A 24952-nucleotide genomic window follows, 5' to 3' on the forward strand; every position below is an offset into this window, starting at 1 on the left:
CGAATAGGAGCACTCTACCAGGTCATCAACAAGACTGAAAATAACCTCTCGCAGCCTAAAAAAAAAGGCTCTGAAGTAAACCGCTCCCAGAAGTTAAAATCAAAAATCAGCAACTCGAAAGCTATAAAGTCACACACACACACACACACACACACACACACACACACACAAATACATAAAAAAGACCAAATCCTTACACAATAAACCCGAGAAGAAGCAGGTAATGCTTTCCAGTAAACCCTACATAAAATAGCTTTAAGACAGCCTTAAGGAAGTGAACGGAGAGCAACCGCGGCATTCGCGACTGAGCTGTCGCACGTGACGGAAGGAGAATCTGTGCGCGCGTGTGAAGCGAGCGATCTCGTGTCGGCCGGCCGCGGTTCGGTGGGGCTTGCCTCGCAGGCCGCCCCGCCATCAGCCGACACACGGACCCGCTGTGGGGGAAGTGTTAGTACCCTCGCCGTCGAGATGCCCCTGGTCGAAGCGAGGGATTACTGCACGGACTCCTCGACAGTAAGGGTGACGGATGCGTCGCCGAAGGCATCGCAACACAGACGAACTCGCCGCGATCGCGCATCTGGACGGCGTCAAACTCGACACGAAGCGACCGCCGATGCCTCCCTACAGCCGCCCTTAAAGACACAAGTCGGGCCACAGAGAACCGCTACCAACCTCTCCAGGGGGAGGGAGCGACGCTAGACGAAGCCGCAGCGTCCCTGGCGGATCAGCAGCAGCGCCGTGCAGCACAACAACGTGCGGGAGAAGAGGCCCCGCTCCCCATGGATGACCGGCAGCCGTCTTCGCAGGACCGCCCACAGGGTCCGCCGTCGGCCGCACATCGAAAGGTGCCACCTATCGTCTTACGTTTCACGGAATACTATAAACACACACGGTTCAAGACACACTGCAAACAGCCATTCACGGTGAAGCAAGCGGGAGGCGACACCCTGATACTGCAGTTGTCGTCTACAGAGGACTACACGTTCACAGTCGACGAGCTCTGGCGGTCGGGCATCGCCATGTATACGTTCCTGGCGGTTCGTCCACCAGTCTCAAGACGCTCGTCACGGGCATACCCATATCATTGACGCATGAAGGTGTTAAAGAAGAGCTGCGGGACCGTGGGTTCGCTGGCTCACTCGTTGAACACCGTCGGATGCCTGGTACAAACCAGCATAGTGGACATCACGTCATTATATTACCCAATATTCCAGCACATTGCGATATCTTCAAGCTCGACCGATTCAGCGCTCATTCTATCACCGTCGAGAGATTGCGGAGGACGCGCGGCCCTGTTCAGTGTTACAGGTGCCAAGGTTTCCGTCCCGTGGCACGACTGTGCACTACGGACTGGGTCTGCGTTACATGCAGCGGTCCACTCGACAGCATAACTTGATCCAAGACCAGAGAACAGCCTCCTACATGTGGAATTTAATGCGGGATGAGGTCCGCCGCAAACACAAGTAGGAGAGTAGACGCCAGCGTGGCCTGCCTCCTGTCCCACCGGTAGACGCCGCCAACACCCACCACCGCCTCCACAGCCCACTCATGCCCAGGCTTGGCCCACGCTAATGGAACGTCGGGCGGCCGAGACACGAGCTGACCTGGCAGTTGCGGTCGCTCTAGAACAGTCAACGCAGCAAGCTACCACTCCGGCAGCGCCTCCACGACCTGCAGCGCCACAACGCCGACGAACAACCGCTTCCAGCAGCTTCCCAGCCTCTCCAGCCGGACCTGCAAGGAATCTACGCCCTGCTCACGCAAACCACTGCCGCCGTCGCCGAGGTCTACAAGATGATGGCACAGCTACCCGCCACCATCGCCGCCGCCGTTGAGGCGACCATCAGTCGAGCCTTCCGGGCCCAGAGAGATGCTACAACTGCTCGCCACCCTGAATAGAGCACTCCAGCTACAAGAACTACGCATCGTTGCCTACAACGCCAATAACCTCACGCACGATGTACCAGAGTTGCAGTGGTTTCTTGCGGACCAGAACGTGGACATTTGCACGGTATCAGAGACGTTCCTAAAGCCTGGTATTCGCAGCAAAGTAGCGAACTACTACTGCTACCGCACGGATCGGTTGACACATCCTAGAATACGGCGCGATAGCATGGTGCGGAACTCCAACTCAATGCAACAAAATCAATTCTGCAGACAGGAGAATGCTGAGGACGATAGGAAAAATCCCATACGAACGGACAGCCACAATACACACCACGCTCAGGACTGACTCCATGGAAAACAGACTCATAAAACAACTCCTACAGAGAATTCCGTATCACCTGAATATACCAAGATACAAATACCCGTAACTGCCACTTATCACAGCACTAGCGACAGGAAAAATCTATTCAGGGAAGCATACAGACATAGGAATTATCACAGAAGGCAAGGAATTACCGCAACACCTACAAACACCATGAAGTACAAAAAAGACGACAGAAAAGCAAGGAATACAACCCAACTCTAGCTGAGGTTATAGGGGGTTTCCCTCGGCCGTAAGGTAAATACCGGAGTTGGTATACCCCCCAGCACAAAACCTCCATGAGCCCGCCCCACCTTCCGGGGAGGAATGAAAGTTAAAATATATATATATATATATATATATATATATATATATATATATATATATATATATATATATATATATATATATATATATATAAAACCTTAGAGTTAGCGATGGTGAGAGAGACGGACGCACACGCCGAGCGCTCCGCTCCCGAGGCCGCTAATGCGCTTCCGACTGCTCCAGCGGACAGGACCGCGTCCCTGCACGCTAACGGGGTCGAGTCGAGTACGTCATAGGCGCTACCGAGCGTCTCTGATAGCACTCCTCCCCTAGCGAGCGTCGCCGGTAGCAGTACGAACTGTGCTCACGCTTATCGCGCCACCCGCGAAAGTGAAACCGCGCCTACGATCTCTCGTGAGTGTTGTGCGTCGTTGCAGCAGCCATTGGAGACGCCAGGCGGGCTCCCAAACGAAAACTTCACGTGCCTCGAGGAAGAGGCAGAAATTCACGACGCCTCAGCCCGGACGTGCGCAAATTCCGCAAGGAAAACGCGCAAAACAACACGAAAACTGGGACAAAAACTCGCCTCCGCGCGCGGGCTTCTAAAGTGAACAACGACGGGCTTCGGAACTGCTACGGAGAGTGCGAAAGCCGCAAGTCAGCCGACAACAGCACCAGCAGGCACTGGCAACAGCTTCCAAGCGCTCAGTGACTCGGAAGACGAGGGGCTGACACTGCCGCCGCCGCAGCAGCGTCGCGCACCGCCGCCGCTCGTAATCAAGTTCGAAGGCCACTTTCGTGAGCTACAAAAAGCACTGAACATGCTGATTGGCAAGGATAACTACAGCGCCAATGTGTCAGGCGATGATCTTCACAAAGTTAAGGTGAAAACTACCGAACGCTTTATGAAAGTCAGCGAGGAATGCACCACACGGGGTTGGAACTTCTACACCTTCAGCTCCAATAGGAAGACGCCTCTGAAGGTTGTATTTCGCAAGATCCCACGCACCATGAAACCGGAAGGGGTGAAAGAAGACCTGGAGCAAATGGATTACTGCGTTGAAGTAATTAGGATGAAACCACAGCGCACTAAAGGACGCAACCAGCTATTCCTGGTGATCGCAAATAACAGAGGAAAACCGGAAGCTTCTCCAATTAAAGCGCATAGGCAACTAGGAAGTGTGTGGAGAAGTGCTTCGTAACAAAGCTGCATACACCCAATGCTTCCGCTGCCTGGAACTCGGCCACTCGACAAACTACTGTGCAATGCCTAAATATTGCGTGAAGTGCGGTCAGCAACACGCCACCGAAGTGTGTGTAAAAACAGGAGTACCTCACTAAGACTTCACTCCAAAGTGCAAACTCAGCTGTGAAGAGCAAGGCGCAAATTACAGAGGATGTACCAAGCGTGAGGCGTTCGCGCCCACGGAAACGGAACGCAGCAGCGAAGAGTTTCGGCGGTAACGTCTCAGCTACGTGGAGCCACAACGCCCAGCCACAGCCAGGAAAGGAGGAGACGTGGCCGCCAAGGCTTCGCATCCGGCCGAACACATTCCGGGGCGGACATCGATCTCTCCCAGCAGCGCGGGAACTCCGACGCCCGGAAGTAAGAGCGGCAGCAGCCCCGCAGGCAGCAGCAGAACGCCGCGCCGCACCGGCAGCGAAACGTAATGGAGGGCGATGGCGGATAAGCTCCGCCCACCGCCTCACGAAAGGTACATGCACGCCATCACGCCGCAGCCAACCATGCCACAGTGCGCCGCACCAGTGCGACCCAGCAGCATGTACAGGGTGTTTCAAAAATGACCGGTATATTTGAAACGGCAATAAAAACTAAACGAGCAGCGATAGAAATACACCGTTTGTTGCAATATGCTTGGGACAACAGTACATTTTCAGGCGGACAAACTTTCGAAATTACAGTAGTTACAATTTTCAACAACAGATGGCGCTGCAAGTGATGTGAAAGATATAGAAGACAACGCAGTCTGTGCGTGCGCCATTCTGTACGTCGTCTTTCTGCTGTAAGCGTGTGCTGTTCACAACGTGCAAGTGTGATGTGGACAACATGGTTTATTCCTTAGAACAGAGGATTTTTCTGGTGTTGGAATTCCACCGCCTAGAACACAGTGTTGTTGCGTTTTCAACAGAGGTTTAATGTAACCAAAGGACCGAAAAGCGATACAATAAAGGATCTGTTTGAAAAATTTCAACTGACTGGGAACGTGACGGATGAACGTGCTGGAAAGGTAGGGCGACCGCGTACGGCAATCACAGAGGGCAACGCGCAGATAGTGCAGCAGGTGATCCAACAGCGGCCTCAGGTTTCCATTCGCCGTGTTGCAGCTGCGGTTCAAATGACGCCAACGTCCACGTATCGTCTCATGCGCCAGAGTTTACACCTCTATCCGTACAAAATTCAAACGCGGCAACCCCTCAGCGCCACTACCATTGCTGCACGAGAGACATTCGCTAACGATATAGTGCACAGGATTGATGACGGCGATATGCATGTGGGCAGCATTTGGTTTACTGACGAAGCTTATTTTTACCTGGACAGCTTCGTCAATAAACAGAACTGGCGCATATGGGGAACCGAGAAGCCCCATGTTGCAGTCCCATTGTCCCTGCATCCTCAAAAAGTACTGGTCTGGGCCGCCATTTCTTCCAAAGGAATCATTGGCCCATTTTTCAGATCCGAAACGATTACTCCATCACGCTATCTGGACATTCTTCGTGAATTTGTGGCGGTACAACCTTCCTTAGACGACACTGCGAACACCTCGTGGTTTATGCAAGATGGTGCCCGGCCACATCGCACGGCCGACGTCTTTAATTTCCTGAATGAATATTTCGATGATCGTGTGATTGCTTTGAGCTATCCGAAACATACAGGAGGCGGTGTGGATTGGCCTCCCTATTCGCCAGACATGAACCCCTGTGACTTCTTTCTGTGAGGACACTTGAAAGACCAGGTGTACCGCCAGAATCCAGAAACAATTGAAGAGCTGAAGCAGTACATCTCATCTGCATGTGAAGCCATTCCGCCAGACATGTTGTCAAAGGTTTCGGGTAATTTCATTCAGAGACTACGCCATATTATTGCTACGCATGGTGGATATGTGGAAAATATCGTACTATAGATTTTCCCAGACCTCAGCGCCATCTGTTGTTGACAATTTTAACTACTGCAATTTCGAAAGTTTGTCTGCCTGAAATTGTACTGTTGTGCCAAGCATATTGCAACAAACGGTGTATTTCTATCGCTGCTCGTTTAGTTTGTATTGCCGTTTCAAATACATCGGTCATTTTTGAAACACCCTGTAGCTCCGCCTCCTGCGCCTCAACCCCGGCAAACAGTACCGCCCATCACGCCTCGCCGCAACGGAGTGGAGCAATCAGCGCCGCCCGTCCCGGACCGGACCAGACCAAACCACTCCAGCATGGGCGACTTCCCACAACCGCCATGGCGGCGGCAGCGGCCAATCACCAGACAACAGCCTACTCCAGTAGCCCACGCCAACGAGGACTCGTTAGCGCTACGATTTCACCCGGAACAAGTTCCGCCCACTCACCCCCGGCTTTCCCGGTCTTTGTTCGGCGCCTGGGCATCGCTTCAGTTGACCCACGTAGTTTAACTCGTTCGGATGCACTTGGAGTGAATGTTACATTAATATCTTGCTAGGTCTTAAATTTTGCCAGGTAGTTAAAAGACAAGTCAGCTATGTCAGGTACTTCCACAGCAAACATAAGAAAAAACAATTTAGCACTGAATTCTTTAAATACGGGAACTCAGTATTCAGATTAATAGCCCATGAAGAAACATACTTGTATGTGAGAAAAAACACCTAAAGCTACAACATGAAAAACCTACACTCAAAGAATAATTTGCTTGGAGAAACAGGAACCACAGCACACTTGACAATTGTTTCAGAACTCACAAGCACCAACGTTCACTATACTTCCAGATGGCATCAAGATTACTTTGTTCTTCCTAGATCGATCCAAGCTGTTTGCGTCTTGCTGACAGGTTTTAGGGGTGGAAGAAGCGCGAGCACAGCATGAAGGACGTTTTACAGCCGTGAATCACTGCACTGTGCGGCTGGTCCCGGTGGAGGTTCGAGTCCTCCCTAGGGCATGGGTGTGTGTGTGTTTGGGTTAAGTAGTGTGTTAGCTTAGCGACTGATGGCCTTAGCAGTGAAGTCCCATAAGATTTCACACACATTTAAACATTTGAAATACTGCAGCATTTATATCCTCCATAAGTGCTCTGTGACAAACATACACATCATCATTATTATTTTTGAATGACATTTACGAAATTAATAAATCTTTTGGTTAAAAACATACAGGAGAAAGAATAACGACAGATTATTTTCCTGAGACGTTTGCAACAGCAGATAGGACACTAATCACACAGAAACAGCCACAATTCTTTATAACCTCGTTTATACAGCGCATTTATGGCATTGGAAGAATTTACAAGTTAAAATTCACTCATTACCCATGCAAATACTAACGAAATATGGCATATAAGCAAATATCTTACTGCTTTCATTAGGCATTTCTACTTCATGGCATTCTTACGTTCTTTAATTTTTGTGAGCTTCTATGAGGGCCTACATAAACAAAACGACTTTCACTTATTTCCATATAACGTTGATCTTGGACAACAGAGTTAGTCGACTGCATCCGTGGCTTTAGTACCGACATGACACATTCAAAACCATTGTTTTCGCACGGTATGTTTGCTCTGCTGTTTCCCTCAAATAAACGTATTATAAAAGTGAATTACTTAATGAAAATGTGTCCCTATTGCCCTTAAATAACATCACGTTATTTTTTCTTTTCTATTGCTGGCGATGCTTTCAATTCTCTATAAATACTTTCATTTCTTTAATAATGCACATTCATATTACATTACTATCCAGAAAAACTTAAATTTCTTATCATAACAGACTCTTATCACAGTGTAACGTGTGTTGGACTGTGACGATAACAAGTTTGATGTAGCTTCCAGTTTGTGGAACTGGCGGCTGTTTAGGGGAGCGCCTTACAGTACAGATACGCGTGGAGTGGGTGCATGGGCGGGACTTGTTCCGGGTGAAATCCTGGCGCTAAGGGCACGTGCGCCAACGCTGGCCAGCAGTATGGCGGCGACCAGACCACGGCCAACAGCCATGCTGACGACACCCGAATTCTTTGCAAACAACCACATACTGCAAGTTCAAATTGACCCCACACCAAAGTTTCAAGCTAAGATAAGAAAATGCCTCAACAACAGTAACTTCCTTTTCACTAAGAATTAAGTACGAGACCTTATTGTGATGAACCCAACAGCCCCCAAACTCAGAGCACAACCAAAAGTCCATAAAACCAACACACCTATCAGGCCTATTGTGAACTCAATAATAGCCCAGCCTACAAATTAATGAGAGAACTAAATGACATACTTGTAGACAAATACACATTTGAAAAATCATATTCCGTAAAGAACAGCTATGAACTTATTAACAGTTTGAAAGATTTGACAGTACCACCTCAAGCCAAGCTTCTATGCCTAGATATTGTTAACCTTTACAGCAGTATACCTGTAGATGAAACAGTTGAGATGATAAGAATGAACCTATTGAGATACAAGACAATGAGCAAACCAGAAATCATGGAACTTGTAGATGTACTTAATCTAGTGCTCTCCCATAATTACTTCTCTTTCAACAATAAAATTTACAAGCAGGGCCAAGGACTAGCAATGGGAAGCCCTCTCAGTGGCCTATTAGCTGAAATATTTATCAACCATATAGAAAATAAGATTCTAACCCTAAATAACATCACAAGCAAAGTTAAATTCTATAAGAGATATGTAGATGACACCCTCATTCTATTTGATGGCACAGAGGATGAAGTAACAAACCATTTTAACAAGTTCAATAGTCTACATAAAAATATTCAATTCACCCTCGAACAGGAAGAAGACAACACCATACCTTTTCTTGACATACAAATATCAAAGCAGAGCCAAAAGGTAGCTTTCAATGTTTACAGAAAACCTACTGGCACTGAACCACTATACCAAACTCCTCAACACATCCCTCCTCCACACAAAAAAGCTGCTTACAGATCAATGCTGTACAGAGCACACAAATTTCCACTTCAACATACAGAACTTCAACAAGAAATAGAAACCATAACATATACTGCAATAAGCAATGGATATGACCCTTCTCTAATTAACACCATGTCACAACAGATAAAAAATAAACTGAAAAAACAACATCAAACTACACTCACAACTGACAGTGCCCCAGCAGTCAAATATGTAAAAATGCCATATCTTGGAATGGTATATGACAAATTAGCAAGACTATTCAAAAACACAGAAGTAAAAAATTAGCTTCAGCACCAACAACAACCTAAGTAGGAAGCTTATCCACAATATAAAACCACCAGATAGAAGTCTTGATGCATCTGGCATTTACAAAATTACCTGCAGCCAATGTAATAAATATTATATCGGCCAAACAGGCAGAAATTTCAGAACCCGATTCAAAGAACATTTAGACTGCTACAGGCTTGATAAATGTAACAAATCAGCAATAGCAACTCACATTAAAGACAGCCTCGAAATTTTACACAAAATAGGAAAAAGTAAAAGAATGGATATCATGGAAGAAATGGAAATTTTCATACATAACACAAAGCATGGAGATAACATTCTTAATGAAATAACCGTTTTCAAAAACTCAAAATTCTTCAACAGTCTTAAGCCAGTTCTAACTCAATAGATTCCCGAAATGTCGATGTAAATAATCTATCAGAACCAAGAATATCGATACAAACCCTTGATAATCGATACAGACTCACATGATACAGTCCGCCATCTTGTGTTGTGTGTACAACATCGAAGCAATTTGTGCAGTGACATTCAGTGACAAAATAATGTGCAATAGTGTGATGTCTACCAACAGCTCCGCCATTACACCAGTGATACAAGTGAAGTAGCAAGAGGATGTAACTGTAAGTGATCAACTGCCATACAAAAGCCTTTCACACTATTTTCGTAACACATAACTGATGCAAATCTATCTGCATCCGATACAGGCTGTGAGATACATAACCAACAACAGAGAAGAAAACCAGCAGAAGACATCACTGACTTCGATCTCTATATATACACTGCCCCCCTACTTCCCCCCAAATGCCACACCAGCAGCTACAGTAAAAAACAAAGTGTTCTAGATTAATCTAATTTGAAACTGTTTGATTTAAGTAACATTTCTCGATGTATATATGTACGTACAAACGCTTGAAAATGAACAAAATATGTTCGAAACGCCTTGCGTTATGTTAGATTAAACATAAAATAAAAAGTGACTGGTAGCAGAAACTTGAAATAAATAATTGGATTTCCTTGCCCCACGACGGCGACCTCGGCGGCGACGACAACCCTTTGTTCCCCCTTCCGGCCCGGCGCCGCTCTGTCTGGCGTTTCCCGCCAAAACTGTTCTTTTCTTCGGCGTCTCCCCTTTCTGGAGGCGCGCAGCAAAAGCTTTGTGCCGCGGGCAACCACGATAGGACGCCACGTGCTCCCCGCCACACAGTTTACATTGCGGTTTAAAGTCTTTGTAAGGCTCACCCTTAACATGGCAGAATTGCAGCATGAGGAGCGGCAGAGCGAACACAGCATGACTGCATACCACAAAGCCTGTCCGCACCGACAGCCATGATGTCGGCCTCCGACAAGATGGCGACCGCGTCGACCGTCTTCTCGACACGATGCAGCTAATAATGGCACGCGTGACCGAGTTGATGGCCGCAGTGCAGCAAGTACTCGCCATAGCCTCCTCGACCGCCCAACATGCCTGAAAACCTAAGAAGCCTGAGAATCTGCGTATTCAACGCCAATGGCCTAAAATGCAGGACGGCGAATTCTGGCAGTTTCTGCGCGACGAGGACACAGACATCTGCCTCGTCGCGAAGACTGACCTAAAGCCTGGCGTGCGAGTCGGCGTGGCCAACTACGTCTGCCATCGTTACGACAGATCGACAGCAAAAGGCGGGACGGCAGTTTACGTCCGGCATTTCATCAAGCACCATCGTGTTCCTGTGCAAGAAGTCACGTCGACTGAAGCAGCCGCCGTCGCAGTCGACACTGTGCATAGCAGAAACACCTTTGTGCCGTCTATCGACCGCCGTGCGGACAACTAGATGTCGCGGACGCCAACAAACTCCTGTCCCTCCAAGGAACCCTTATACTTGGAGGCGACTAAAACGCTAAGCACGCGGTATGGAATAGCTGCCTCACCAACAGCAGCGGCAGACGGCTACAACCCGTCATAGAGCGTCACGACGCGGTGGCAGTAGGACCTCACGACGCAACCATATATGCAACACGCGGACGGGAGGACGTGTTGGACTTCATCATACTAAAAGGCACACGGCAGCAAGGGGCGGCCAGCACGCGAACGGCACTCGCGTCTGACCACTTGCCAGTCATCTTCACGCTCAACCCTGACGTCACACCGATGCAACGCAGAGGGCTCGACCTAAGAGGCATAAACTGGGAAGACTACCGAGCGAACGTCACGGAAGCCCTCACGACACTCCCCGACGTCGACGCATTACAGCACCTGTCACAAGTCATCACAGATGCAGCCACGGCCGCAATACCAGCGAAGTACACTTCCCTCACCAACTACCAAAACGCATCCGAGACGCCATAGCTGCCAAAAACAGGCTCCAACGCGAATGGCAGCTCACAAGAAACCCGCGCACCAAGGGAGAATTAAATCGCATGCGCCGCCACATCAGGGCGGACGTGGATGCACACCGCAACGCCGAATGGGCTGCGAAAATAGAAAAACTAAACATCGAAGCGGGACGACGTGGAAGTCAATGAAAAGCTTCCTACGGCGCACGCAGACCATACCACCTCTGCTAATGGGTAACAGGTTTGTTTGCGAACCAAACACCAAGACTGATTCACTGGCTGACGCTTTCGCTGCAAATTTTATCCCAATGGATGAACCAATTGACGAAGAGCACGTCCGCCTCGTCGCAGACCGCCTACCCTCCTTCCTACGTGAACGCGCAGAGGACGACGAGATCCAGCCCGCCTCGCCGGAGGAAGTGCAACTCCAGCTTCGCCACCTTCAGCGCAAGAAAGCAGGAAAGGACGTTCCACGTCCGTGCAGCAGTGGAATTTCCACGGAGCGCCGAATACTTGCGTGTGTACCTCAAGGCTCTACATCGGCCCGACGCTTTACTCCCTCTACACAGCCGACCTGCCACGCACGAACCGCGTCCAGACGGCAGCAGCTGGGGCGTCGACCCCCTGCAGCAGCGTCTACAGGCGGCACAGACGAACTCACAGAGCGGGGAAGAAAGTGGCGCCTCGCCTATAACGGAGAAAAGAGTCAGGCGATAATCACCACCAATCGCTGCATCGGCCAAGACGCAACGACAGTCTCGGTGTGTGGTGTGCCGGTACCTTGGAACCACACCGCCAAATACTTAGTCGTCACATTAGACCGGCGTCTCACATGGCAGCAACATGCAGAAGCAATCAGAGGAAAGGCACTGGGCAGATTGAGGCTGCTCTGCCCAGTGCTCAACCCCGCGACAACGCTACCCGAAGAAGTCGGACTCACTCTGTATAAGGACGCCATACGACCGCTGCTGGAGTACGCCGCGGTCGTCTGGGGCAACACGGCCGACACCAAACTAAAACGCCTGCAAACAATTCAAAACAGGGCGTTACGTCTTACACTGCATCTACCTAAGGATTTCCCTACCGAGGAGCTCCGCCACCTTGATGGTATCGAGCCGCTGCGGCAAAAGGTTCAGAGAAGCACCGACAACATTTTATGAAAAAGCCGAGAGGTCAGAAAACCAACTTGTTAGAGGACTCGGCAACCGGCCACACTGGCGAGCATCACTTCGCACGACGACGACGGAGACTCTCATCATACGCTGAGCAGCAGCCGGTGCGTACACACGCGTGTTCCGTAGAGCAAATTGTAGTTGTGTCCGGCAAGTTGGAGCAACGCCTTGGGAGTCTTTGCAGTTACCACTGCCGCGACGCGAGGCGCGTCTTCTTGTTGCCGCGGGCCGCTTTGCCGTCGAGTTCGACCGCCTCAGCTCCCACGAGAAGTAAGGCATTTGCGTGTCAGGGCGTGGAAGACGACCAGATCCGCCAGGAACTGCTCGCTGGCCCGTATACCCGCGCACGTTAGGGGTTAGGACAGAGTGTTGGCCGGAAACGTATAACGGTCCCAACAAAGACCGCACTCAGCAATCCTTTGGCAGCCCTTGACTTTGCCACCCCCACCCCGCGCGCGTAAATGGAGGACTTGGTGGAGATCGACATCGCGAGAGCAGGGACGAGTTTTACAGTAGAAAGGAGAGACCACAAGCGACTGGGCTCTATACTTAATAACCCGTTAAGACAGAATGTCCTCCCACCCTTCGACCCTGAAGAGGAGAGCAAGCTGATGCAGAGGGTTATGAGAACGGAAAAACGTAGGGAGAGGAGGAGACTAGAACAGCGGAGGAAACATGCCGCCATGCTGCAGGCGGTGCGCTGGAGGCCACGCGTCCAGGGAGTGCCGAATGACGCCCCAGGACGAGCCAAAATGCGCGAACTGCAGCGGCGCCCACACGGCCAGTTACCAAGGCTCTCCGGCACACAAGACAGCCAAGGCCCGACAAACTGGGCAGATCACAAACACTAGAAACACAAACCAAGCACAAACACGAAACAACACTAATAAACCAACCAACACCACTCAAAAAATGGAAACAAAAAACACAAAAATAAAAACACGAAACAAAAAGACGACAACGCAAACACTCAGCTCAAGCACAGGACCACAGGACGATACACGCTCTAACGCAAGAGTATCGCCTACACAGACCCCCACCACAGAAACTACAAACTCAGCAACAACACAAACAAGCAGCACACAAAACACACCCATACACCACTTCTCCCAAGCCCCGATGGAGGTCATCAAGCTCATGGACAAGCTGATGCAGACTATGACTAACAAATTCCACAAGCTCTCCGCCGAAATTTCATCGCCAGTTAGGCCCTCGCACTCCACTGCGACGACAAGTGCTACAACGCCTCAACAGCAATTCAGGTTTTTGAAATATGCACGTTTAACGCCATGAGCCTCTTCCCCCAGGTTCTAGAATTTAGTCAATTCCTGGCGGAAGAAGAAATAGACATATGTATGGTGCAGGAGACCAACCTGAAACCGGAAATCAGAGTTTCTGCACCAAACTACCTCTGCTACAGACGAGACCGACCAACTGCAGGGGGCGGGGAAGCGATCCATGTGAGTAGCACTAGAGGTACAGGCATCCACAGACTCTGTGACTGTGGTGTCAGCATATCGACAACCCAAAAACCACAGGTTAGTTGAAGACGATATCGACAAATTGGAGGCAAGCTGTACTTGGAGGAGACCTTAGCTCCAAGCAGGCTGACAATTAAAAAGCATCCGCGCATCCACCACATGCACGTGTGGGCCCCCGAGGAGCCCACACACTTTCCCAGAAACGGAAACAACCCGGAGGCGCAGGATCACGAACATGAAAGAATGGTCCGCAGACAAGTAACCGCATTTGTGGCGGCGGATGACGACGTCAATGACGCTCCACCTGACTGTTCAACGGAGGAGGTAGCGAAAGCCGTCATATCGCTGCCAAAAAAGAAAGCCCCAGGTCACAGTCTCCGTGCCAATGAACTGCATAAGCACCTGCACCAGCTACCGATAGAAAAACTGACAGAAACGTTCCACGAAATCACGCGGTCACAAAAATTCCCGAAACAGTGGAAATACGCGGAAGTGGTCGCGATCGCTAAGCCTGGAAAAGATCCCATCTTTCCCCAGCACCGTCGTCCCATAAGCTTACTCCCAACACTCAGCACTCCAACAACTCAAGCGAGTGGGCGAAGCCGCCACAGAAGCCTTCAACCGGAAAGGCTACTGTGGACTAGTGCTGCTAGACGTACCCAAGGCTTTCGGCAGTTTGTGGGACACCGGACTACTGTAAAACTGTACACGTTAGGTTTCCCTGGCCATATCGCTAAGCTCCTGAAGAGCTACCTAGCCAACAGCACATTTTGCGTCAAAGTGGACACTGCGAGGTCCTCAAAGCGCACCATCAGGGCTGGGGTACCACAGGGCTCGGTACTGTACAACCTGTACACGGCCGACACACCGTCTGCCGCACAGACCCAGACAGCCCAATACGCCGATGGCACGGCGTTCTTCACCGTTAGCACAAATAGGAGGATGGTTACTGAGAGACTACAAAATTTACTACACTAGACGGAAGCCTGGGACAGGAAATGGCGGATAACAAATGGGGAGAAAACGCAAGCGTCAATGCTCACCCAAAGGAGAGGCAAACGTTTCGTAGGCGGTGGGCAGGATTGCATCAGACAAGTACGACTACACAGACGTGACATCCCATGGAGGGCTACGGCCAAATAGCTGGGTGTCACCCTTGACAAAAGACTGACATGGCGCGCACATATCGACGATATCAGAAGGAAGACCAGCGCCAGACTCCACGACATTTACCCCCTTCTACACATCCAAAGCAGCTTGGCGGCGACTACAGGAGTGAGGCTGTACTGTACGCTTGTCCGCCCTATCATCGAGTATGACTGCCCAGTCTGGGGCTATGTAGCCAAAACGCACTTGCAGAGGCTGCAGAGAATCCAAAATCGGGCACTCAGACGGGAAATTCACGTTAGGACGCGCATCCCCACTGCCGACACCCACGAGGCAACGGAAGTGAAGATGTTAAAAGAAAGATTCAGAGAACTCGCGGCAGCATTTTACCAAACCGCAAGTCACTCTGACAACCAACTAATAAACAACCTAGGGAACTACCCCACTGAAAATCTAAAATACAGGAGTCCAAAGTGCATCTTAAATTAAAAACACAATCAAACACAAACACACAATAGTGGTTCATGAAAATCTGCATAAAAAGTAAGGTCAAAACAAAAAGTAAGGTCCATGCCACAAGCAAAAATTTAACATATAAGTTTTGAGGGAATGTCAAAGGACAACAAACCACCAAAAGTCTGCTCAATGTCCGGTACGTCAAATAAGTTACATGTGCCAAATAAGGCCCGGTTCCTAATAAAGTTCACTCTCATTTTCTAGCACAGAAAGTTTGAAAACAGCGCGAAATGTCTTCGGTAGTGACAGCTTGTGACATCTAGTGGCCAAGGCAACAACTATTTCCGCGCCCGTTCTCGTGCTGGCCATTTTACTTTCAGTTGTGCTACGGCGTTCAGCAAAGGAGGGCTGCTTCTTATTTGCACGGTACGTTTCATCTAATGCAATCGTTTCGGCTATGAAGCATTTGTACTAGTAAATATGTATTTATGAACAGAAAATTGTGCTCTATTAAGATAGTTGCATTATCTTCCTAACAGTAAGTTTCTTTTTAAGCAATTAACGCACACGCGTTTTAAACTGGTTGTTCCCAATAAGGCCTATCCGTGGCGCTCCAAACAATGCCAGGGCGGGCCTTATTAGGCACCCTGTTGTATGGATCTGTGCATAACTGCAATGCATATTTGTATTTACTATCTGTAAATTAAATTTAAAATAATTTATACATTTTTACCGAGCTATTAGTTGGTCGTTGCAACAAATGTCAAAAGAAAACATTTTAAATTCGTTCTTGGTAATCTTTGTGATAGGGCGATGTGCGTTTTACATCAATAACGTTTAGTAGCTATAATTGACGTACGGTTCTTTATGTATATTTTTAATCACAGTTTTACAAACCTAATTCACGAACATCAGGCTTACTGGTAATGTTTGTTTTTAGATGGAGCCACAGAGAAAAACGAGCAACACGGGATGCAGATAATCTAAAACGAGCTGTAGAAGCTGTTGCTGAAGGGATGCCTGTCAGAGCCGCCTCGAAAACATACGGGATTCCTCGACGTACGTTACGCAACCATATACGTTCTGGACTAACAACCAAACGTTTGGGACGAAAAACTTGTTTGGACGAAACTCAGGAAAGAGAACTTTGCCAAAGAATTTTTCGACCCGCTGCAGTTGGGTATCTAATTACAACAAATGTGCTCAGAAAATGTGTATAAATATATTGTGAAAAGAATAGCGTGCAGAATCCTTTTAATGAGACGAAGAGATTGGCTGGACGCAAGTGGCTCAAGCTCTTCCTACAAAGACACCCAGGCATTGCAAGAAGGGAGGCAGAACACTTGAATCCAGGAAGAGCTGCAAAGCTGAACAAGATTATTGTAAATGATCATTTTCAGAAACTGAAAACGGTCTTGTCCGAATTGGAGGTATTTGACAAACCCCACCTTCTCTACAACATGGACGAAAATGGATGTCGCCTCGCACTCCAGAAGTCCCCTGATGTTTTAGCCAAGAAAGATGTGAAATGCTTGCACTTTGTTGCCCCAGAACATTGGGAAAATGTTACCATTGTCTCATGTGGAAATGCAATTGGACAGGTTATTCCTCCTACGATACTTTTCAAAGGAAAGCGACGCAAGCCAGAATGGGGAAACTATTTGCCACTTGGGGCTGCAGTAGAAATGACAGATAAGGGCTCAATGAATACTGCGACATTCATCAAATGGATACATCATTTTGCCAAATACAAGCCTGCAAAAGATGTTATTTTGACATTTGATGCAGCATCGTCACATTTGGACCCGAAAATTTGCGACGTTGCTGAAGAGCACTATATCAGACTTTACTGCTTGCCCACCAACACAACACATGAGCTGCAACCCATGGATAAATCAGTATTCAAGCCGTTTGAGTCGTACTGGGATGACGAAGTTCAGCTGTACTGGTCTACACGTGAAAGGGAAGAAAACAGATCAATTGATAGACGTGTGTTTGGAAAAATCTTCAGCAAGGTGTGGCCAAAAGCAGCATCCCCAGTAAATGTCATGTCTGGGTTTCGTGCAACAGGGATTTATCCTTTTGACACAGAAGCTATTCCAGACACTGCATTTGCTCCCTCTCGTCCATCAGAGCGTCCTGACCTAGAAGAGGACATGACAATTGCCCCTGAAACAGGGAAACTGCCAGAGACTCAATCCGTCCCAATGCCTTTCCGCAAAAAGGGGCGCCAGTCTATTGATTCCAGTTCATCAGAAAGCGAGGCATATTCAGTAAAGGATAGTTCAAGTGACTTCAGTCTCGAAGATAGTGACGCACCTGAAGTCAAAAGTGTTCTTTCAAGGAAATTTTGCAAACCACAAAGCTGAAGAAGAAAAACCAAACACCACGGAAGAAGGCATTAAATTACAAGGTGCGAGTCGTATCAAATGCACTACTCACGAAGACTCAAAAGAAAAATGGTACCAACGAAAGCACTGGGTCTAAGGCAGATTTACGTCGCCAAAACATTTCACCCTCAGTAATGAATATTCAGAAGAAAAAAGGCAAAAGTAAAGACTCCAGTGAAGCGAGGAGTAGTTCTGCCTCTAAGAATGTGTTGCAAGAGGTTGGCTGGTTTTGTCACGTATGCTGTGAAGACAGGATATTCGACATGAGACTGCAGAAAATGTATGAAATGTGCAAGAAGATTATGTAGGGTTGACACGAAAAGACAAAGTGCTATTTTCCGGTGCACCACCAGTAAAAAATGATTTAAATGAGCCAAACCAGTTTCACAAATCATTATTCATGTGTTCAATGAAAATGTAATGATTTGAATTATTGTTCCTGTTACGATAAGGAAAATTACTGCTGTCAGAACAATTTTGAATGCTGATTGAATGTTAAAAATCTGAAGAGCTAATAAGCAGTAAGAACCTACAGTTCTGTATGAAGCGTTTGTAAAAACAAGTAATTATAAAGGTCTATGTATCATCTCATTCCACTTATTTCTAAAATAAACTTACAACTCTTGCAGTGTATTCAAACAGTTTTCCTGCCATTTACATGCACTAGAATGTGAATATGAATAGGTTGTGCCAACAGGCCACATTACGAACAAGGTCTCCTAACAAGGACCACTTGCAAGGGTTAAACATTTTCTTTAAAATGATTATATTATTTAAATAAACTTTCAATGTTCATTTATTTTCGAACACAATATAGTTGTAGGATGATGCACTTACTATCTCGGAACCTTACCACTTACACATACTGAATACGAAAATCCTAAACGTTATGTGGGCCTTATTTGCTACACGTACATTATGCGTTGTGTGTGTGGGAGACGCTTAATTTGTAGGTAGCGCCTGAAGATGACGGCAAGAAGCGCTGTCGAAATATCGTGGTTTGGAAACGACTGCACCCGGCTGGCGACCCAAGAACAGTACGAACAGTCTCCATCCACTTCAGCCCAGCTGGTATGAGCAAACGTTAAAACCTGCGAAGATCCCAGCGAGGACCCCCCCACTCTACCTCCCTGCGACAGTCACCCCACCCCATATAGTTCCCTCGCAACGGGAGACCGGAAACAGTACCTGCATTTACGGTTTGAGGCCCGCGTGGTGTTGCTGTTTTCTTTATTTGCAGTAGTTGATTTTGTTAGTGCGGAGTGCACGTGCTATTTTGGTTTTCTGCGTCGCTTGTTTTTAAATCATTGTGAATGCGCAGTGCGCGTGGTATTTTTTTGTGCGTCTTTTTTTTACTGATTGTGATTACAGTGTAGCGTTTGTGTTACGAAAACGAGTGCTTTTAAATGCGAAAAGTGTGGGCACGAGTATAATTACAGAAAGAGTCTCAGTCAGCATGTTTGCAAAAACCATCAACAGGAGCTGCCTGTTGCCACTAAAGCTACTGTAGCTTCTTACCAGTGCTACGTGTGTGACAAAAATTTCTCTCTTAAAAATAATTTGTACGGCCTCCAACGAAATATTCATGGTTTGCAGGAAGGGGGGTTGTTCTCCAAGTGTACATCGTGTCCATTTGAAAGTAGTTCCAAACGAGGTTGGGTAGATCATTTACAAACTGCTCATCAAATTCAAGTTAATTCCGCAGATCTGCAGTTCTCAAATAAAGATGAGTTTTTACAGTGGAAAGAAGACACTAAACGCACGACACATCGATGTATGTCTCGTCACAGAAACGTGGCTTAAACCTGTCATCCGAGTCGCCGTAGTAAACTACGAATGCAACAGGGACGGCCGTGTACGTGCGGAGGACTCTTCGGCACCATCGCGCCATAGCACCTGATCTCGCAACAGCGGAAGCGACTGCCGTATGAGTGGAGACGGCACACGGCACCATCACATTCGTCGCTGTCTACAGTCCGCCTAGAAGAGCAATACTACCAGGCAACTTCCACAAGTTGTTGTGTCTCCCCGGCAAAATCATACTTGGGGGAGGCTTCAACACAAAACACGCGGTATGGAATACCAGGACGACCAAGGCAAGGAGACGTCGACTACTCCACGTCGCAGAACGACACGAAGAAGTAAGTTGTCACTGGTCCTCATGACCCTACAATCTATCCACGAAGCCGGGGCCACCCGGATATCCCGGACATCATGATCATGAAGGGCGCCCCCTGCACGTCACGGCCGGCACGCGGCCAAACATGTCCTCCGACCACGTACCGGTCATATTTGACCTCGACGCCGGCGCTCTCCCAAGACAGCGGAGAGGTCCCGACATACGCAATATCAGCTGGGACGAGTTCCGCAACGCCGTCGCCGAACCCCTTGAGGCCACACCGGACGCGGCGGAACACGGAGCAGACGCAGCGCTTCAGCACATCAGACAGTCGATAGTTGACGCCGCGTCCGCTGCCACGCCGGTCAGAGACGATGACAACATCGACTGCCGGCCACACCCTCTGCCACGGCACATCCGACAGATTATCGTGCAGAAGAACCGCCTACAGGGTGAGAAGCAAAGGACAAGGAATCCAGCCACAAAACGAGAGCTCATAACAAACGGAATGCTGAAGCAGCTATCTGACATGGCAGGCGACGTCCTCGCGCCCATCTTCAATCAGGTGCTGCTCAGCAAGCAGTTCCCAGCATGCTGAAGTAGTAGCCCTCCCCAAGCCAGGGAAGGACATCAGAAGGGCGAAGAACTACAGACCAATCTGCCTGCTTCCGGCACTGTCGAAGGTTTTTGAACGCCTGTATCTGGTCCGCCTACGGGCGCACATCGAGGCAGAACAACTCCTGCAAAACGAACAGTTTGGCTTCAGGAGTCAACACGCCACGACGCACCAGCTGCTGCGCCTAACAGAGGAGGCGTTCGGTGCCATCGATCGAAGCGAGTATTTCGGCGCTCTCCTGCTCGACGCGTCGCGTGCTTCCGACTCCGTGTGGCACCGGGGTCTCCTGTTGCAACTACTTGACCTGGGAGTCCCGGTGTCGCACGTGAAGCTCTTACAGAACTACCTCGAGGGCAGAACGTTCCTCGTCAGAGCAGACAGTGGAATTTCCGCGGAACGTCGTATACTCGCGGGTGTACCTCAAGGATCGGTCGTCGGGCCGACGCTCTACTCTCTGTACACTGCCGACCCACCGTGCACAGCCCACCTGGCGCTGTATGCGGACGACACAGCCACATACAGCCGCAGCAGATGCGTCGAGGCGCTGCACCGCAAACTCCAGACTGCCACCGAAGACCTCTCAGACTGGGCAAAAAAATGGCGTCTTGCCTACAATGGCGAAAAGTCACAAGCAATCATCAGAGCGACGAGGCACTTCAAGAACGACGCGCCTACAGTCTCGGTCCGAGGCGTCCCGGTCCCGTGGAGCGGAACTGCAAAGTACCTGGGCGCCACATTGGACCGCCACCTCACCTGGAGGCCACACGTGGAGAGCATCAGGGGCAAAGCACTAGGCAGACTAAGACTCCTCTACCCACTGCTAAAACCCACTACGACGCTGCCTACCCACGTCGGCCTTACACTATTTAATTCCGTAATTTGACCTCTCCTCGAATACGCAGCGGTAGTGTGGGGCAACACGGCTCACACAAATCTGGAGCGGCTACAAACACTGCAGAACACGACGCTCAGGTTGGCTCTCCACCTCACTCGGCACTTCACCACGGAGGACACGCACGTGGTCGCTGACATCGTTACGCTACGCAGGAGGTTCAAGGAAGCGGCCACAAAGTTCTACAACAAAGCGGGGGCGTCAAATAACCCGCTTATCAGGAGCCTAGGATAACGTCCACACTGGCGACGCACACTTTGCTGGCCGGGCCTGTTGAGACGGCCAGCAGACGATCCCCCATGCCTGATTAACACTCAACGCTACGTGAGAAGTAGCACCAAAACAAACCCGCTGCGGAAAAAAATAATCGCAGCAAGCATCATCATCATCATCATCTACTACGCCCACGTAGCGGGGCAACCTAGAAACCGAGAAGCTTAACACTAAGAAGAATCGAAAAGGACACTGAAATCCTACATTTTGAAGGCACGGTAGAGAAATTCTACCATTACTTCAGCCACACTACAGTAGTGACCACTTATGAAGAACATAACACCATCATGCAAAGTGAGATTCAGCGGAGACAATCACCACTCGAGTTAACTATGCCGAGTGAAACGGATGGACGGACGGACGGACGGACGCACGCGCCGAGCGCTCCGCTCCCGAGCCCGCTAACATGCGTACGACTGCTCTGGCGGACAGGGCCGCGTCCCTGCACGCTACTGGCGTCCAGTCGAGTACGCCAGGGGCGCTGTCGAGGGCCTCTCATAGTACCCTTTCCCCAACGAGCGTCGACGGTAGTGATATAAACCGTGTCCATGCTTTCCGCGTCGGTGAGTCGGTGCTGACGAGTACTCGCTAGTGTCGTGAATCGGAGCAGCAGCCTGCGGACGTCGCCATCACGCAGCAGGACAGCGACGGAGCACTCCAGCTCCCCGTCGGACTCTTGCCGCACGCATCTGCTGCCTCTCTCGGCAATGACACCGAGAGTGGAGACGAGGAGATGCAGACAGAGCAAGGTGTACAACTATGGCTTCACTGCAGCTAAGAAGACCGCGAAAGCCACGAAACAGCCGGCAGCAGCACCTGTAGGTACCAGCAACAGCTGTGATGCACTCAGTGACTCAGAAGGAGGAGGGACTGACGCTGCCAGCTCCGCAGCAGCGACGCACGCCGGCGCCGCTGGTGATAAAATTCGCAGGCCACTTTCGCGTACTGAACCTTCTGATAGGCAAAGACAATTACAGCGTGATTGTCTCTGGTGACGACCTCAACAAAGTGGGAGTGAAAACGTCGGAATAATAGGGTAACTCGGGGTGAGTTGGACCAGCGACGTATTTCGTGAATGCACCGCTAGACCAGCACCGTTCACTTGTGATTTTTCTCCTGAACTAAGACGATAATGACGACACTTTTGCTCGACGTTCGTTCAACAAAGTGCTTACTCACATTTTCTGTTTTTGTTAGATGAAAAGTTTTATCATGCAATTACGTTATTTTGGTATTATGGCACAGTATTCCTGCAGTTTTGTTACTAAAAGATTGACAAATGTGTTGGCATGTACCTAAGCTAAAATGGCCACCGAGCTCTAAAACTGCAGACTGGAATTGGGGTGGTCCATCTCTCCCAGGCAATCGGGATAGATGGACCAGTTCTATTTGTGGGTGACGGACAATGCATTTTAATTAGGGAGAGATTGAGCACAATTAAATATAGCTTAAGTGACCGTGGAAATTATATTAATATTTTAAAAATTGGTCGTATAACACGTTTTTCCATAGGTGGTATTTTTCTCTTTCAGAAAAATGCCAAGTAATTAGAAAAGGACCGGATCTTGTGAGCGAGGCAAATGGACCGAAGATGGATTGATGAAGGCCATACATGCTGTGCGGGATAATATCATGGGTGTCAATGCTGCAGCTAAAGCTTTTGGTATACCTAAAACTACATTGAAAAGAAGACTCCAGTCAAAAAATTATTCTAAGGGTAGTACAGGACCTCAGCCTTTACTGGGTACTAAGAATGAACGAAAAGTCATCGCTCACATTAAGAAACTTCAAGAGCGAGCTTTTGAACCATATAGAGATTCGGTAAGGAGTACGGCATTTGTGCTGTATTTTAGCCTTTCCGCTAATTCACTTTCAATAAGGAATTAAAAAAGACTGGTGACGACTGGCTTCATTCCTTTCTTGGACGTAATCCCAATATAGTTTGTAAGAAGAGCGGAAGGTGTGTCAGCTGCTCGAACGAAAGGGATGAATAAAGACACTGTGAAAGAGTATTTCAAGCTTGCCGGCCTGTGTGGCCGTGCGGTTCTACGCGCTTTAGTCTGGAACCGCGTGGCCGCTACGGTCGCAGGTTCGAATCCTGCCTCGGGCATGGATGTGTGTGATGTCCTTAGGTTAGTTAGGTTTAAGTAGTTCTACGTTCTAGGGGACTGATGACCACAGATGTTAAGTCCCATAGTGCTCATTTTCGCGCATGACATTTGCAAGATGTTTGAAATGGCTCAAAAGAATGGTTTGGCAAACCAGGCCACGTCCACATTATGGATGAAACTGGGCTGCAGCTGAACAACAAACCTGGCAGTGTTTTAGCAATTAAAGTTTCAAGAAACTTTGCGTCAGTCACATCTGGCGACAAAGGAGAGACAATCTCTGTTCTTTCTTGTGTCAATGGCGAAGGAACATATCTTCCACCCTTTCCCGTAATGAAGGGAAAAACCCTAAAGCAGGAATTTATGGATGGAATGCCACCTGGTGCAATTTTAAGAATGTCTGTAAAATCTGCATATGTAAACAGTTCTACTTTCCTGGATTGGCTAAAACACCATTTCATCCCCAGGAAAAGTACTGTTAATACTTGATGGACACACTTATCACTTAAGCTGTTTGGAAACTTTAGAATTTGCAGAGGAACAAGGGATTATTTTAATGAGTCTACCTCCACATGCATCCCACTGGTTGCAACTGTTGGATCGAACATTTTTCAAATCACTGGAAAACTATTTTTACAAAGCTTGCAACAATTTCTTGATAAATAATCCAGGGATGAAAATAAACATTCTTCAGTTCGGAAAACTGCTCAATTCAGCGTGGCCTAAATCAGCCATGCCAGTGGCTTCACGGCATGCGGAATAATTTCACTGAATATGCCTGCACTCCCCGACTATGCTTTTTTGTCGGAAGTTGAGTCAGTGCCAACAAACATAGGAACTGAATCTGTAGAGGCGCGTTTACATTGAGCGCAGAACATGTTTTTGTTCGGAACATTGTGTGCAACTTGTTCCCTCAACATGATGGCAGCATTGTTCGTTTTTCGCATTCCCGTTTACACTAGCCACAAACATTTCTACGTATTCGCATAGTCTGCTGCGGTGAACTGATAGGTTACTTTGAGTACTCACATCAAGAGATACGCTATGTCAAGTGAAGAGGAGGAATGAATGCCATTTGGTGCTGCATTTGAAACGTCTCTGCCGAGCTTTTTT

The sequence above is a fragment of the Schistocerca gregaria genome, chromosome 8, assembly GCF_023897955.1.
Source record: "Schistocerca gregaria isolate iqSchGreg1 chromosome 8, iqSchGreg1.2, whole genome shotgun sequence".
NCBI lineage: Eukaryota > Metazoa > Arthropoda > Insecta > Orthoptera > Acrididae > Schistocerca > Schistocerca gregaria.